The sequence below is a fragment of the Acomys minous genome (genome assembly GCF_964271855.1).
Source record: "Acomys minous genome assembly, chromosome: 11".
Lineage (NCBI taxonomy): Eukaryota > Metazoa > Chordata > Mammalia > Rodentia > Muridae > Acomys > Acomys minous.
The window spans coordinates 70,240,827-70,256,285 of NC_140492.1; the positions used below are offsets into that span (position 1 = coordinate 70,240,827).

The following is a 15,459-nucleotide window of genomic DNA, read 5'->3' on the forward strand; positions in this document are numbered from 1 at the left end:
ATATCCTATTGTAAGACTCGTGTTGGGAGAGTCTTTTCCTGAAAGCCCCAATGAGAGACAGAGTCCAAGATCGATGCAAACACAAGAGGTCTACCTGCCTTCAAGAATGAGGAGACCCTGAACAGCAAAAGCTGTGGGTTTTAATACCCTTTACAGACACAGACTTCAGCAACAGCGATTAGTACAAATTTGATTAGCTAACAGGGTGACCTTTAAGATGATTCACTGGGTGACCAGGGGTAGGTGAGGGGACCAGGGCCAGACAGCAGGAGGGAATTTTTTGTTTGTTTGTTCTGGTCACTGTGACTTGTAGCTCTGATTGGTTGGCCCTGGGTGCAAGCTCCTAGGAACAGTTGCTAGCTATGTGTTTGTGGTTCTCCCTGGAAACTCCAGGGGGTGGGGTCAGGTGCTCAAGTCCTAAACACAAAATGGTGTTGATTTGGTCTCTACAGTATTCTGTCAAATCTCTAATTCATCACCTTTTCTGCCACACAATTACTTTAAACATGTATGCTTCCTTCCACAAACTAACTTTATCTTTGTTTGGGATTAAAGGCATGTACCACCACACCTAAAGCTAAGCTTTTCTTGCTCTGATTCTTGCTCTATACCAGGCTGGCCTTGAACTCAGATCTGTTTGCCTCTGTCTCCCGGATTAAAGGCGTGTTTGTATTCCAGCTGGATCATACAGACCTAGATGATCTCTTGACAGAATAGCCATATTCTGAATTAACGTTCTCCTACACATTGGAATGTTACAGGTCTGGAGGTGACTTGGGCTACTTACCTTATCTTTGGCCACTTACCTTACCTTGGGCTAGTTAACTTCTTCTGGGCCAGTTACCTTGTCTTGACCTACTCAACTTTTCTTGAGGTAGTCATCTTATCTTGGGTTAGTTTTCATATTACTGTAGCTTTGGTTAGTTACTTTATCTTTGGCTAATTACTTTATCTTGGGCTACTTACCTTGCCTTGAGCTAGTTACCTTATATTTGGTTAGTTACCTTACCCTGAGCCAGTTACCTTCTTGGCCTACTTCATGTTTCTTGAGCTAGTTACTTTATCTTGGGCTAATTCCCATACCTTGATCTAGATACATTATTTGACCTACTTGCCTTTTCTTGAGATACTTGCCTTATCTTGGATTAGTTACCTTATTTTGAATTAGCTACCATATTTTGGGCTGGTTAATTTATCTGGAGCTAGTTACCTAATCTTTGGTTGGTTACTTTATTTTGGGCTAATTATCTCATCTTAAGACAATTACATTACGACCTAGCACCTTATCTTGGGCTACCCATCTTATCCTGGGGTAATTACCTTATCCTAAGCCATACACCTTATCTTTTTCTGATTATCTTATCCTGAGATATTTACCTTATCTTGGAATAGTTAGCTTATTTTGTGCTAAGTACTTTATTTTGATCTTGGGCTGGTTACCTTATCTTGGACTAGTTTTTCCCCTCCAGAACACTCAGCTATCATTTTTTCTTACCTCGGCATCAGAACTGACATCCTATGAATAATAAATTAAAAACCTTTTAGAATCTATTAGTTTAGCAGAACACTAGCTTCCACTGAGCCAAAAGCTAAGAATGGCATCAAAAAGCATCTTGGGCCTAAAAAAAAAAGTCCCATCTCTCCATACCTGCCTCTCTGTTGTGTATCCACTAGGTTATTTTATACTTGCTTTCATTTATGACTTTCTTTGTTTAATAAAACTATAAAGTTTCATGAAGTTGCTCCTATGTTGGAACATGGAATTTGGAGTAATCTAAGTATGTGTTCCTGGGCCACTTAAAATGGCTGCAGAATAAACTATCTGCTATTCTTTTAAAGATATCAGTTCTCAATCTGTGGGCCATGACCACTTTGGAAGGCTGAGCAACCTTTTTATAGGGGTTGCGTATTACATATTTACATTATGATTCATAACAGTAGCAAAATTACAGTTATGAAGTAGCAACAAAATAATTTATCATTGGGGATCAGCACAGTACAGTATTAAAGGGCCAGAGCCCTAGGAAGGTTGAGGACCTATGACTTAAGATGAGAGCTATGGCTTTTACATCAACACAGCACATGGCCATCTCAGAATACAGACTCCATCTTATGACAAAGGAAGTATGAAGTTGACATAAACACAGGATCTACTGATCAGATGTTTTTCAATGCCATAAGAGAACACAGGAAAAGTCCCTATGTGACTTACTGTCAGACTGTAAAGCCCAGTTCAAGAGGTTTCATAAGCGAACAACATTAACGACTGAATTAGAGGCCGTTCTTGTAGTGCTTTAGCAAAGACTGTGGCTGCTCCTGCCGGTGTTCTAAAAAAATTTTTGAGGCTAAATTTTAAAATAATGGATTAACTTATTTTGTGGAGGATATTCCAAGAGAATCTAATATTGCCTCTGTAGCAATAAAGCTTCAGGCAGCTTTTTCAACACTAGTGGTGCAGATGAAACATTGAAAAGAACAAATTAAGCTCTTAAATCACTCAGAATGGCTTTCTAGATTGCAGATAAAGAAATCTGCAAATATTGTTACAGGATTGGATCCTCCCTCATTTGAGGATTCTGCCCCTATCTATGGTAGCTATGATAAAAAAATGCTCAGATTTCAAAGCCAATGTCTACTATACCTAAAACTATGTTTCCTCTGCAAGCCATAAAGGAGAAGACACTCAAGGATTTCAGTCAGCATCTCCTGGTTCACACGTATGAATACTGTATAACAGCTCTGAGAGAAATAAACTCGGGGCTACAGTATTTACTGTTAGCCCTCCCAAATACTTGTCTCTTTTTTCTTATCTCTTTGAAGACATTGATGCTCAGGGTCAGAGAGTAAGATCTCACAGACCCATTCCCTTTAAACAGTTAAAGGAGCTGAAAAGAGTTTGTTAACTTGATAGTGGTCACATAGCTCCTTCTAGTTCTCCCTGATATCTGTTAGGCCATGTATTGTCAAGGTCTCGAGACTGTGTCGTTTTGTCTTGCCCATCTGACTGTTTGTTTTATGGCCATCAGGTCATATTTTGCTTCTATGTGTGTAAATTTGTTTAATTGTTTAAATGTTGTTTTAGGCTTTATATTCTGAGAAAAAAGGTCAAACCTCACCTGCTGCCCATAAGTTCCAACTAATTTCAAAGATTCTCAGAAAAAAAGAGGCAGCAAAAACGGATAAACCAGCTCTGCCCTTGGATCCAGGCACTTGCAGCTGAGCATCCCTGCCTAGATCAAACTGGCAACCAGCCCAGGGCTGCCTGGACCTCTAATGATGTACCCTGAGCCCTAATAAGGCCAAAAGCCTGGGCGTGGCTAAAAATCTGTATCATCTGTAACAAAAAGTTAACTTGAGCTAGTAATTTAAGGTTAAAGCCATTCTAAACAACAAATGGCATAAACCAACTAAATAAACAAGTCTCCAAACGTACCTTTAAATTGGGATAAGATTTTTATTTAATTCTTGTCCTACCAGATTTATAAGCATTAAGATTTAAAGAAATTTTCTTAAATGAAGTACTAGAGCTACACCTCCATGTGTTCATATACAACATTTTTTCTTCCTGGCAGCCAAACTTTGTAACATGAAAATAGTACACTTGGGGCTGGAGAGATGGCTCAGAGGTTAAGAGCACTGTCTGTTCTTCCAGAGGTCCTGAGTTCAATTCCCAGCAACCACATGGTGGCTCACAACCATCTATAATGATATCTGGTGCCCTTTTCTCGTGTGCAGGCATACATGCAAGAAAAACACTGTATATATAATAAATAAATCTTTTTTTAAAAAAAGGAAAAAGAAAATAGTACACTCGGTATTGATTTTAAAGACACTAAATTGTTAACACTGTTAAAATTTGATTTTATTTTATAAAATTATGGTTATGCTCTATGACTTCCCTCTCAAAAAAGGAACTATGCTATAGTATTACCCAAGTAGGGCTTACAGTAGAAAACCAACAAATACAATATATTGATTATAATTTAGATTTAGAAGCCTATGTTTTAACTACTAAACATACGCCTACAGCTGTTTTATGGCAAAAAGGCCCTTTATTATGAATTCATCTCCCTGTATCTCCTTTTAAAGTATTAACTCCTTACTACAAATCTGTTTCATATTTTATTCAGTTAATAAGAGAACAATCACGCAAATATTTTGGTATTGAACCTGCTACTATAGGAATTCCTTTTATTAAACAGTAAATTGATTTGTTATTTCAAAATAGTGATACGTGGGTGATATCTTAAGCTTATTTCATGGGGAGAATAGATGACCTCTACCCTAAAGATAAGTTATTGCAATTTTTAAATGTTCATACTTTGGTTTTCCCAAAGTTAGTAAAATAAAGCCCCATCCCTGAAGCTCCAGTAGTTTTTAACGGATGGTTCATCCAATGAAACTGCGGTATATGTGACCTAAGATCAAAATGCATATTAAAAACGTGTTCTGCTTCAGCATTAGTAGTAGAATTAAGAGGTGTGGCAGCAGCATTTGAAGTGTTGGCTCAAACTCAGTTTAACTTGTATATGGATAGTCAACATGTACCTCAGGCATTAGAGGTAATAGAAACAGTACCATATATAGAAACAGCTAATGGTCAAACTCAATCATTGTTCTTTCAAATACAGAAATGCTTGCATAACAGAACAACCTCTTGTCCTATAGGACACTCTACAGCACACTCGGGTTTACCTGTCCTTGTCCTATAGGACACACTACAGCACACTCGGGTTTACCTGCCCTTGTCCTATAGGACGCACTACAGCACACTCGGGTTTTCCTGTCCTTGTCCTATAGGATGCACTACAGCACACTCGGGTTTACCTGTCCTTGTCCTATAGGATGCACTACAGCACACTCGGGTTTACCTGTCCTTGTCCTATAGGATGCACTACAGCACACTCAGGTTTACCTGGTCCTTCTTGTAAAGGAAATGAATGTGCAGACCAGGCTACTCAACAAATATTTCTTTCTCAAATTGAGCATGCTCAGAATTCACATGGTTTGCACCATCAAAACAGTCAGAATTTAAGAAAACAATTCCATGTACTCAAGAAGCCACTTGCCAAATTGTTAAAGAATGCAACATGTGCCTACCTTTTAATTCTGTACCTAATTATGAAGTTAATTCTAGAGCATTGATTCCTAATGAATTATGGCAAATGGATGTTACACACATTACAGAATTTGCTTAATTAAAATATGTTCATGTAACCAGTGACAGTTATTCTGGTTTCATTTTAGCCACATCTCAGGCTGGTGAGGCTTCTAAACATGTCATTGCCCATTGTTTACAATGTTTTACTGCTCTAGGTCAGCCATCAGTGATTAAAACTGATAATGGATATTGGGCACAAGTTCCAACACTTTTGCTCTCAGTTTTCTATTATTCACAAAACTGGAATTCCTTATAATCCTCAAGGTCAGGGGAACACTGAACAAGCCCACAGTACTTTGAAAAATCAACTACTTAAAATAAATAAGGGGGAATCATACTCCTCTTCCCCACATAATATTTTACACCATACTTTTTATTCTCAATTTTAAAAATTTGGATGCTTAGGGATGTTTGGCAGCTGACCGATTTTGGCATCCAAGTATGCAAAGGACTTATGCTGAAGTGAAGGGGAAGGATCCTACTACCTTTTTATGGAATGGCGCCAACCCTGTGTTGATATGGGGACCAGGGCATGTTTGTGTTTTCCCCCAGGATGCTGATAATGGTCAGTGGCTTCCTGAAAGACAGATCCAACATGCAGATGTCAACAATTCTCCTGTTAATATCCCTGATGAACCTGTGGAAGATCAGTGAAGGGAAGTCTATTGGGCCTACATTCTGGATACCCCTCTCTCCACAGATGTTACATCCGACAATGTGGGAAGGACCTGAAATTACAGTTGCTACAAATACTACTCATTTAATGGCATTTCCATCAACTAAAAAGACTAAAAAACAGGATTTCATGAACTTTAATTATACTGTATCTGGCATAGGCATCTCTATTTGTTTTGTTAAATATGAATCTTAAGCAGGCTATATTACTGTTTATCCTTGGAGTGAGACTGTAAGTGCCACTGCTGCTTTGGCTTTGTCACTGTCAGTCCACATAATGACTTATGTTAACGCTTTCTGAAAAATACTTCTCTAGCTTTGGGGATTTAAGAAGATGCAGATATTAAGTTAGAATTAAAATTGTATGTCTTTTATGGTATACAAGATGAAAGAAGTCTAAGCATATAGATAATTAAAGTAATTGGTAGCTTTGGGTATATTTGGGTGATAAAATTCAAGGGTTAAAAACACATTCTCACTTGGAGTGTCATGGAGAATATAAATGGATTTGTGTTATAGAAAAACAATATAATGACAGTCATTATATGTGGAACAAGATTCGTTCTCATCTTATAGGCATTTGGCATAATTCTAATATTCTTTTGGGTTTAATTCAATTGCATCAAGAAATTTTAGGTATGAAGAATGTTGAACCTATTTCTTTTAATGTTGCTGATTCTTCACAACGATTTAAAATCAGTTTAAAAAGTTACTTTCCATCCGGGTCCTCTTTTTGCCGTCCTGCCGTTCTTGTACTAGGCATGGATTCTGTGTAATTGTAGCATTATGTCTCTTGCCCACTCTACTGAAGTATGTGTGTAGGCTAACTTTTCTTATAAATTATATTTTATTTTGAACTTATTAAACGAGCCTACCTCCCTAACAACCTGACTAACCCAAACTATCAGAAAAGGATATTAAAGAACACTACAATGAAACCTTAAGGATATCAGTCCCTGGCATAGTCAGCAGGGTTTCAGCAGACCAAGCAATTCCACCAAAGCTGCTGCTAGAACCTGGAGCAGCAGCTGGAACCTCAAGCCCCAGCTCAAGTCCAAAGTGTTGGAACCTTCCCTGGAGCAGTTCTCTTTAGGAGCCCCTTGAAGTGCAGGGATGAACAGCCAAAAACCAAGTCATAACCTGCCAGGGACCAAACGGCCTGAGGCCGACCCCCACCCATTCAGCATTTGCAGCAAACATCCTGCTGGGCCACTCATTAGGTATGCAAGGCATCCGGCTTAGTCCTGAGAAGACAGCGATCTGATCCTAAGATAACCACAGAGACATCCTGCTTTGTCTCATCTGGAAGACCCCTCCCCTTGCAAATGTTCCCGGGGCTCAACCCAGAAGATTTTGTACTTTTCCACTACTCTCCTTGCGTACCCCCGCCCTCCCTAAAGCAGGTTTTAAAAAGCCTGCCATTACCCTCAATAAACGGCTCTTGACAAGCAACTGTTCGCTTGAGCTCTGCGTCTCTCTCGCCCATATCTTTAAATACAGGTTGCGACCCCCCTCGGCCCCCCAATAACTGACCAGCTGGACTGGTTGGTGGACTAGTTACATGGACTAGTTACATGGACTAGTTAATAACCAAAAGCCTCCTCGCCTGTTTTGGGTATATATATCTCCTTTCAGTCTGTTCAATGCTTTTTTTTTTTCACCAAGCTCCATGAAATAGTTTGACCTCTATGTGGAAAAACATCCTGCTTTCTCACATCTAAGTGGTAAACATCCCTCCCACATTTGGGATCAAAACAGAAACAAGTTTATCTCCCCTTCATACATGTTAAACTCTTTTACAAAGCTCTGTGCAGAGATGCAATGTTAAGCTCCACAACCGTGTCATTAATAGACCTGACCTCCCTTGAGCAGAGGCTGGTAATCAATGTTGGGTAAGAGCCATTCAGAATGGGTCAACCTAAGGCAGGGCTTGAAAGATGGAATTCATGTACCAGTGACAGGTAAGACCTACACTATGAATAGGACAACCTAAGACAGCCACAGTCTGTCTGCTCAATTTTTTTTATATATATAAAGAAGGAAGAATTGTGGGGAGCCAATTTTTGAAGTGCTTAACAGAAGCAGGACAGAGAATTTATGACCTTGGCTTGCAAATTCTCACATAGCCTTGAGGACTTGACAAGATACTTGTGTTGGATAACTTCCTAGATAAGAAAGTTATTTATTAACTCCAGGTGTGGACGTGAACTTGATGTACTTCTTTAGCCTTGAGATGAAAGAAGTCTAAGCTTATAGATAACTAAAGTAATTGGTAGCTTTTGTTTCTGTTCCAAGAATCTTCTGGTTCACACTGATAAATACTGTATAAAAGCTCTTAGAGAAATAAACTTGGGGCTACAGTATTCACTGTTAGCCCTCCTGAATACTTGCCTCTCTCTCTTTCTTAAATCTCATTTGCTATATATTTTCCTATATCTTTCTTATTTTCTAATCCTCATTCCCCTTATCTAGGTACTGGCCGATATTGTCCAGAGTAGGCTCTGGCAGACTGCCAGAGAGAGAGAGAGAGGAGAGAGAGAGATAGATGAGAGAGAGAGAGAGAGAGAGAGAGAGAGAGAGAGAGAGCTATAAGCAGGTAGTGAGACCCACATGGGGTTGGTGGGAAAGTTAAGGTAAGTTTAGATGAGCTAGCTGAGAGACTGTCCCAGCATAAGGCCAACAGCTTTAAACTACAGAAGTCTTGTGTCTTACCTAAATCACGAGTGGGTCCATGGAAGCCCCGCCCTAGTATACAATGAAAAGGAGCAAGTGGAGTAACAACAACCCATAAAATGTCCAGTTTGATGTGGAAAACAGCACTAGAGCCAAGATCTGTGCCAACACAGGTAAGATCAACAAGGTGAGTGATGTTTGATCTCTATTAGGGTCGTGGAAAGGGCTGAGCAAGCTGCCTGACACCATTTTGAAGGCAGGAGCCATTACTCTGTTCTGTTAAAAATTAACTTTCCATTTGGTGTAGGAGCCAAGTTGCTGGGGTTTTTTTTTTAATCTGTTTCCTGGAGCCCGCCCTGCCCTGACCCACGACCTTGATTTGTTTGTGAGAACACCCTGACCCTCCATGATCTCCCTTACCCGCCTTAACCCTCTCTAATCCCATGGCCGCCATGTTTGTTTGTATTGAGATTTTTCTGTATTTCCATATTGCCCCATTGTCTCTCTTCTGTAAACCTGCTTTGCAACTACTTGAGATTTTACTCTTCAAAAGGAGCCCAAGAAACGATCCTAGGACTGCTCTCTTTAACCTGACTTAAGAGACAGTTGCTGGCCAGCTCTTGGGTACACCCCAATAAAAATCAGGTTTGCTTCAAATTTGGCTCAAAATACGGCAGTGGTCTTAGTCTCCACTGGTGGCATTAGCATACCCTTGGGGGCAAAACTCCACCCAACTAAGCTTCTAACTCATGAAAGGAAATCACCCAGGGAATTTTCTGCACCTAAAAAGCAATGACAAAGGAAAGCTATTGGAAATGTGATTAAGGGAGGCAGAGGAAGCAGGGCGCCATCCCAAGCAGGCAGCCAAACTTGGCAGCATCAACTAGGCTCTTCTGGCTTCTGAGTCATAAAGAATACAGGGATTAAGTGGTTGTACAATCTTTCTTTATGGTTAAGGTGAGCCACCGAGGCCAGGCACTGTGTCATAGGGCAGTCCCTGCATGAAGGAACTCAAAGACCATTGCTTGGACATGTAAAAGTGAAGCCTAGATTGCAACGAAGACCCCAAGATGTTAGAAGCACCAAAGCTGTGAGATATCTGCCAAGAAAAACTGCACACAGGAAATGGAACCAGCCTAAGACTGAGATACATCTCAGAGAGAGATACATCTCACAGGCAGCAAAGCCAGAAAGGCAGAGCCAGCCAACCCTGTGATGTTAGACATGGAGCTACCGGCTTTGGAGTTTGCCCTGCTGGCTTTCAGTCTTGTTTTGGTCCAGTATTTCTTCACTATGCCCTCATTTCCCCCTTTTGGAGTGATGCTGTATATTTTGTGACACTGTGTGTTAGAAGTATATATTTGCTTCATGAATTTGTAGGACCTAACAAGAGATTGCCTTGAGCCTCAGAAGAGACTTTGATTTTTTTTTTTTTTTTTTTTTTTTTTTTTTTTTTTTTGGTTTTTTGGTTTTTTGTTTTTCAAGACAAGGTTTCTCTGTGTAGCCCTAGCTGTCCTGGACTCACTTTGTAGACCAGGTTGGCCTCAAACTCACAGAGATCTGTTGAAATTACTTTCGTAAAACAGTGCTTCTCTTAGTTTCTCTCTTACCCCGGCTATCACACAAATAATTGAGACTCTTTTATAATACAAGGCTTCCCAACACAATCTTGAGCAGTTGAAGTCTGTTCTTACCCCTCTATGGTATTTGTCTTACTCCCAGCAAACATCCCAGCAATATTTGCACTTTGTAGCTTTCCTCAGCTCCAGCTTCCTTGGACCTCCACCCGAGGCTGAATCCCCTGGCTCAATCTCCAACTTGCCCTTCTAACTCCGCCTCCTCTGGCTGGCAGGAAGTCCAGCCCTGTTCTCTCTCTTGCCCAGTGATTGGCTGTAAGCTGCTTTATTGACATATCAGGGGGACAATTGGAGAATTTATACAACATTTAGACAGGAAATCAGAATTTAAGCTACATAATAACCTTATGCCTACAGAGATCCATCTGCCTCTGCCTCCCAGAGTGCTTAGGTAACAGGCGTGCACCACCACACCTGGCTGAACCTTTGAATTTTTAAACAGTGCTGAGACTAGAAGATTATGGAAACTTTTCAGGTTGTACTAAATGCACTTTGTGTTATGATATGGCTATGAGCCTATGGGGGTCAGGAAGTAGAATGCAGTGGTCCTAATTGTCAGATCCAAAGTTACGTCTTAAATTTTAATTGCTGTGCCTTAGTGATCCATAAAACAAAAATGCCTCCAATTTGTAAGCCCCTTGCCCAAGGACAGATCCTTCCTGAGATGCAGGAGATTCATATATGATGTTATTGCTCATGTAACAAGCCACGTGTTTCACTTCCCTAAACAATGTTGGTTGTGCCAACTGCACAGAATGTGCTTGATTACACATAGGCAGGAGGTACATAGGCAGCAGTATGTCAGGATATGTGCTTGCCATGATTGGACAAAGGTGGGAAGTACATATAGCTTTGTAAGTTTGCTTTTATAAGCATCTGGCCAATGTAGCTTTTGGCCACTTCCTGGGAACCCCAGAATGGACCTGGCCAGAGTCCATCGTTCTGAGCAGTATTTAATTGATTAAAATTAAATTTATTTAATCTAATAAGCAATCTTTAGCTTGCCTCAAATTTGGCTCAAAATTGTGATCTTACTCTCTCCCAGTGAGAGTAGCAGAATGAAAATGGCTCCCCTAGGCTTACTACTGGCTCCCGAGTTGGTGGATCTATTCAGGAAGGGTTAGGAGGTGTGGCTTTGTGGGAGGAGGTGTGCCGCTGGGTGTGGGCTTCCAGGTTTCCAAAGATTCTTGCTATCCCCAGTGTTCCTTTCTTTTTTTTTTAAATTTATTTATTATTATGTATACAGAGCTCTGCGTGCATGTACACCCACAGGCCAGAAGAGGGCATCAGATTACATTATAGATGGTTGTGAGCCACCATGTGGCTACTGGGAATTGAACTCAGGATCCCTGGAAGAGCAGTCAGTGCTCTTAACCGCTGAGCCATCTCTCCAGCCCCAGTGTTTCTTTTCTTGTTTGTTTGTTTTGTTTTGTTTTGTTTTGTTTTGTTTTAGAGGCATTTGATTGAGATAACTAAAAAATATTAGATGTTCAGTATACAAGGAAAGAGATCAGACCAGTTATTTTATCATGTGTTTTCTCTTCTTCACAACTAAGCCAAGGGGGGGAGGGGGGAAAGGCATTCCGCTTTAAAGGAAAAGTCAGAAAAATAGGCCAATATATTTTTGTTCTTCATAACATAAACGGTGATGTGGAATTTAGGTGAAGATGGAAACTGTACATTGGCTTGTTCGCTCAAGACAGCAGGTCAGGGCATCTGAGCATAGTTCTTCCGCCTTCGCTTCATAAACTCAGTCCCTTTCACTCACAGGCAACCCCAAGTAGTGCTCATGCACTGGAGCTAACTCATGTTCCCCAGTGTTTTGTGCCCTCTTTGCCTAAGGCAGAGAGGACCTGAAGGCTGATACTTGTCTCTGCTGTTCAGTCTAGGATCTAGTGCCTGCGGCAGCCATTTGATGCTCGGGCCTTAACTTCAGGAGTTGAAGAATAAGACGGAATCTGAATTCTCTGAGGGGGCTTCATCCAGCTCCTCGTCTGCTGTTTCTGGGGATCTTTGGTTTTTGCCAGTTCACCACATTTCCACAGCCCATAGGTTTTTTTCCCTACCACACAGTCGGCCACAGTCTCAGGGTCCCGTCTTCAGAACCGCTGACATACAGTTCACCATCAGGACTAACTCGCATTCGGCGGATGGGACCACAGCGACCTCTGTAGGGTTCTAGCTCTTTCCCCCACGATTGCAATAATACTTCTTATACAGCTCAACGTCTTCTCCACTTGCAACAAGAAACTCCTTCTCAGGGCGAAGAGATGCAGCGCTAATGTTTGCAGGGCCTTCCGAGGATTTAGCTGGCTCCAAACTTACTGCACTATGAAAAGCAATAGGTCACCTGTCACTAACAACCAGGACCTCTCCCTCAAGAACATACTCCATGTTGCTAACAGACATGTTAAAGTTTACAGATCTCACTTCTGTCGTTGTAGCATGATCCCAAAGCTGACCGGTTTTAGAATAGGCTGAAAGGATCTGTTCATCGTCACAACACCACAGAGCCTTTTTAATACCCAAAGTGTGACCACTGATTTCCTTGGGTTCTGCTTCAGGCTTGCTCAGGTCGTATAAGCGCAACAGTTTATCCTGTTCCCCAGTTAGTAGGTAATTGCTATCCTGCATGAAATCCACAGTCTTGACAATATGCTTATGAGCCAGTGTCCTCTCCTGAGGCAGCATCCCAGATTTGGCTGTGAAATCTGTGGCTGCTGTAGTAGCTTTGGTGGCATCCTTAGTCAATGTTGCACCCCAAACAACACCTTTATGACCTCAAAAAAAGTTCCAATCCAGTCTCCTGTATCTCCCTGGCAGAGCATAGGTTTGCCATCTTTGCAAGCGCTGATCAGAAAGTAGCCATAGGGGGTGATGCTGCTGAAGGCCAAATCCACCACAGTGAGGGGAGGAGGGCAGCATGTGGTGTGGATGGAGCAAGTGAGAGGCATCTGCCTCATAGTCATGTCAGCAGTGAACCCCCCCCCCCAGTGTTTCTTTACCTTGTGATTAAAAGTGTGAGCTCTCAGCTGCTGCTCCAGCTTCCTGTCACCTGCACTCCCCAGTCATGGACTATAAAACCATAAGCCACAAATAAACTCTTTCTTCTATGAGTTACCTATCAGGACAATGGAAGAGCAACAAATACAGGAAGTAGCCTTTAAGATGTTCCAAAGGACTCTCTGGAAAGTTTAGAAGTTAATGAAAGTCAAGGTCATGAAAAAGAATTTAAAATTTTATTTGGGGAAGTTCATAAAAAATATCAAAAGCTGCCAGGCATGGTGGCACGTGCCTTTAACATCAGCATTCAGGAGGCAGAGACAGGCAAATCTCTGAGCGTGAGGCCAGCCCTGTCTCCGTATTAACAGTAACACGTCATGGGGAGATTCTTTTCCACCATGTCTGGCTCCTGCCATTCAACCTGAAGCCTTGCAGCTCCATTCCTTCAACAGAACTCCTAATAGCCACGCCTTGATTCTGGTGGTTTGAGTAGGAATGGCCATATATTTGAGTGCCTGTTCCTTAGGGGGTGGCATTACTGGACAAGAATTAGGAGGTATGGCCTTGTTGGAGGACGTGTGTTATTGGGGAAGGACCTTGGGGCTTTAAAAGCTCAACCCAGGCCCAGTTTGTCTCTCTGCTCTCTGCCTTTAGATCCATCCGTAGAACTCTCAGCTACCATGTCAGCCTGCACGCTGCCTTGCTCCCTCCCACGATGATAATGGACTAACCCTGTGAAACTGTAAGCCAACCTCGGTGAAATGTTTTCCTTTATAAGACCTGCTATGGACATGGTGCCTCTTCACAGCAATAGTACACTGACTAAGACAGGACAGTTACTATTAGTGAGTTATACTTGATTTTAAGTGTATCTCTGTGTCACATACCGACTGACGTGGCTCCTTCTGTAGCTGTTCATTTTGTCCAAACTGGGTGGTGCCATCAAGCTTTCCAGAGAAGATGGCTCAGTGAGAAGACCACCTCCTCTAAACAGAAATGTAAAAGAGAGACCACACCAGCAGAGACACATATTGCAGAAGAAATATAAGAAACACAAAGACTCCGTAACCCCACCAGCTACAGAGCTGAAAGCCCTGACTTGGTGGAAATTCCAGGTGAAGATTTCCAAAGTTGTCTGGTTAAAACATGGCCAACAAACAGAAGAAGGATTCAAACAAGCAGCTGAACGCAGCCCATGACCTGGGGAGGAAAACCAACACAGAAATGTCAGCAAACAAATGAGAATATGAGCAACAAGAGAGAAGACTACAGTAAGGAAACTGAGACTTTTTAAACAAATAAACATGTTGGAAATGGGAAAAAAAATCAGAGAATTAAAAAAAGAAAAACAAAGTAGAAAGTAATACCAATAACCCGAACCAAGCAGAAGGAAGAGATAGCAGGAAAAGAGCACATGGTTGCAGAAATACTGAGTTCAAGTATCAGCAAGAAAAAATAAATAAATAAATGAACATGATTACAATGTCCAAGATTTCTGAGACCACAGACAATGCCTCCATAGAACAGAAGGAGATTGTGTGTGTGTGTGCGTGTGTGTGTGTGTGTGTGTGTATTGACATATATATATATATATATATATATATATATATATATGTATGTCAAAGGCAGAGAGAACACATTCAATGAAATTACAGCAGAAAAAAAATTCAGGTCTAGAGAAAAATAAAATAAAATAAAATTCAAACATGAGAGGCATTTAGAATTCCAAATAGACCCGGCTAGGAAAGGCTCACTCTATGACAGACTACAGTTAATACACAAATATGAAGCAGAAGAACTGCCTGGAGCCAGGGAATTCATGTGGAGGTCTGAGTGGAAGCAGGGAAGTGGGTCCAACAAAAGGAAACATGGCTGCCCAAGTGTTTGACCGCGTTGGTAAGTCCAGCCTTACTTTACCTATTGCAGGAGGTGCACGGGGTTCTAACTTGGGTAATGAGCATGCTGGACACGGCTTGGACAGATTCCATGAAGACGGAGGGAGGGACCCACTTTCGCATCCCTTAGGTTCACAGCTCACTGTGTTTGGCTGCCTCTCTTGACTCCGTAACAGACCAGTCATCATAGTAGCAAAGTGTCGCAGAGTGTCAGCCTCACACTGTGCATCCTCTTCACAGCAATAGAACACACCGATTGAGGCAGTTATACGCACACAACGCTCACCGCTCACCCCTCAATCCTCACAGTACCCAGGATACTCTACTCAGATCATCTTATGCTATAAACTGCAAAGTCTTTCAGGAAAAATATCATACAACATGTACGTACAAAGTGTTCTGCTTTTATAGAAAC

At 41.4% G+C, this 15,459-nt stretch overlaps 1 pseudogene across 1 annotated transcript; it reads right to left on the minus strand.

Annotated features, from left to right (window-relative positions):
- Positions 1-12,038: 12,038 nt before the first annotated feature.
- On the minus strand, positions 12,039-13,115 carry LOC311608823 (serine-threonine kinase receptor-associated protein-like; annotated as a pseudogene). The gene has a single exon. The product of its transcript is annotated as a serine-threonine kinase receptor-associated protein-like (transcript).
- Between the last annotated feature and the right edge of the window lie 2,344 nt (positions 13,116-15,459).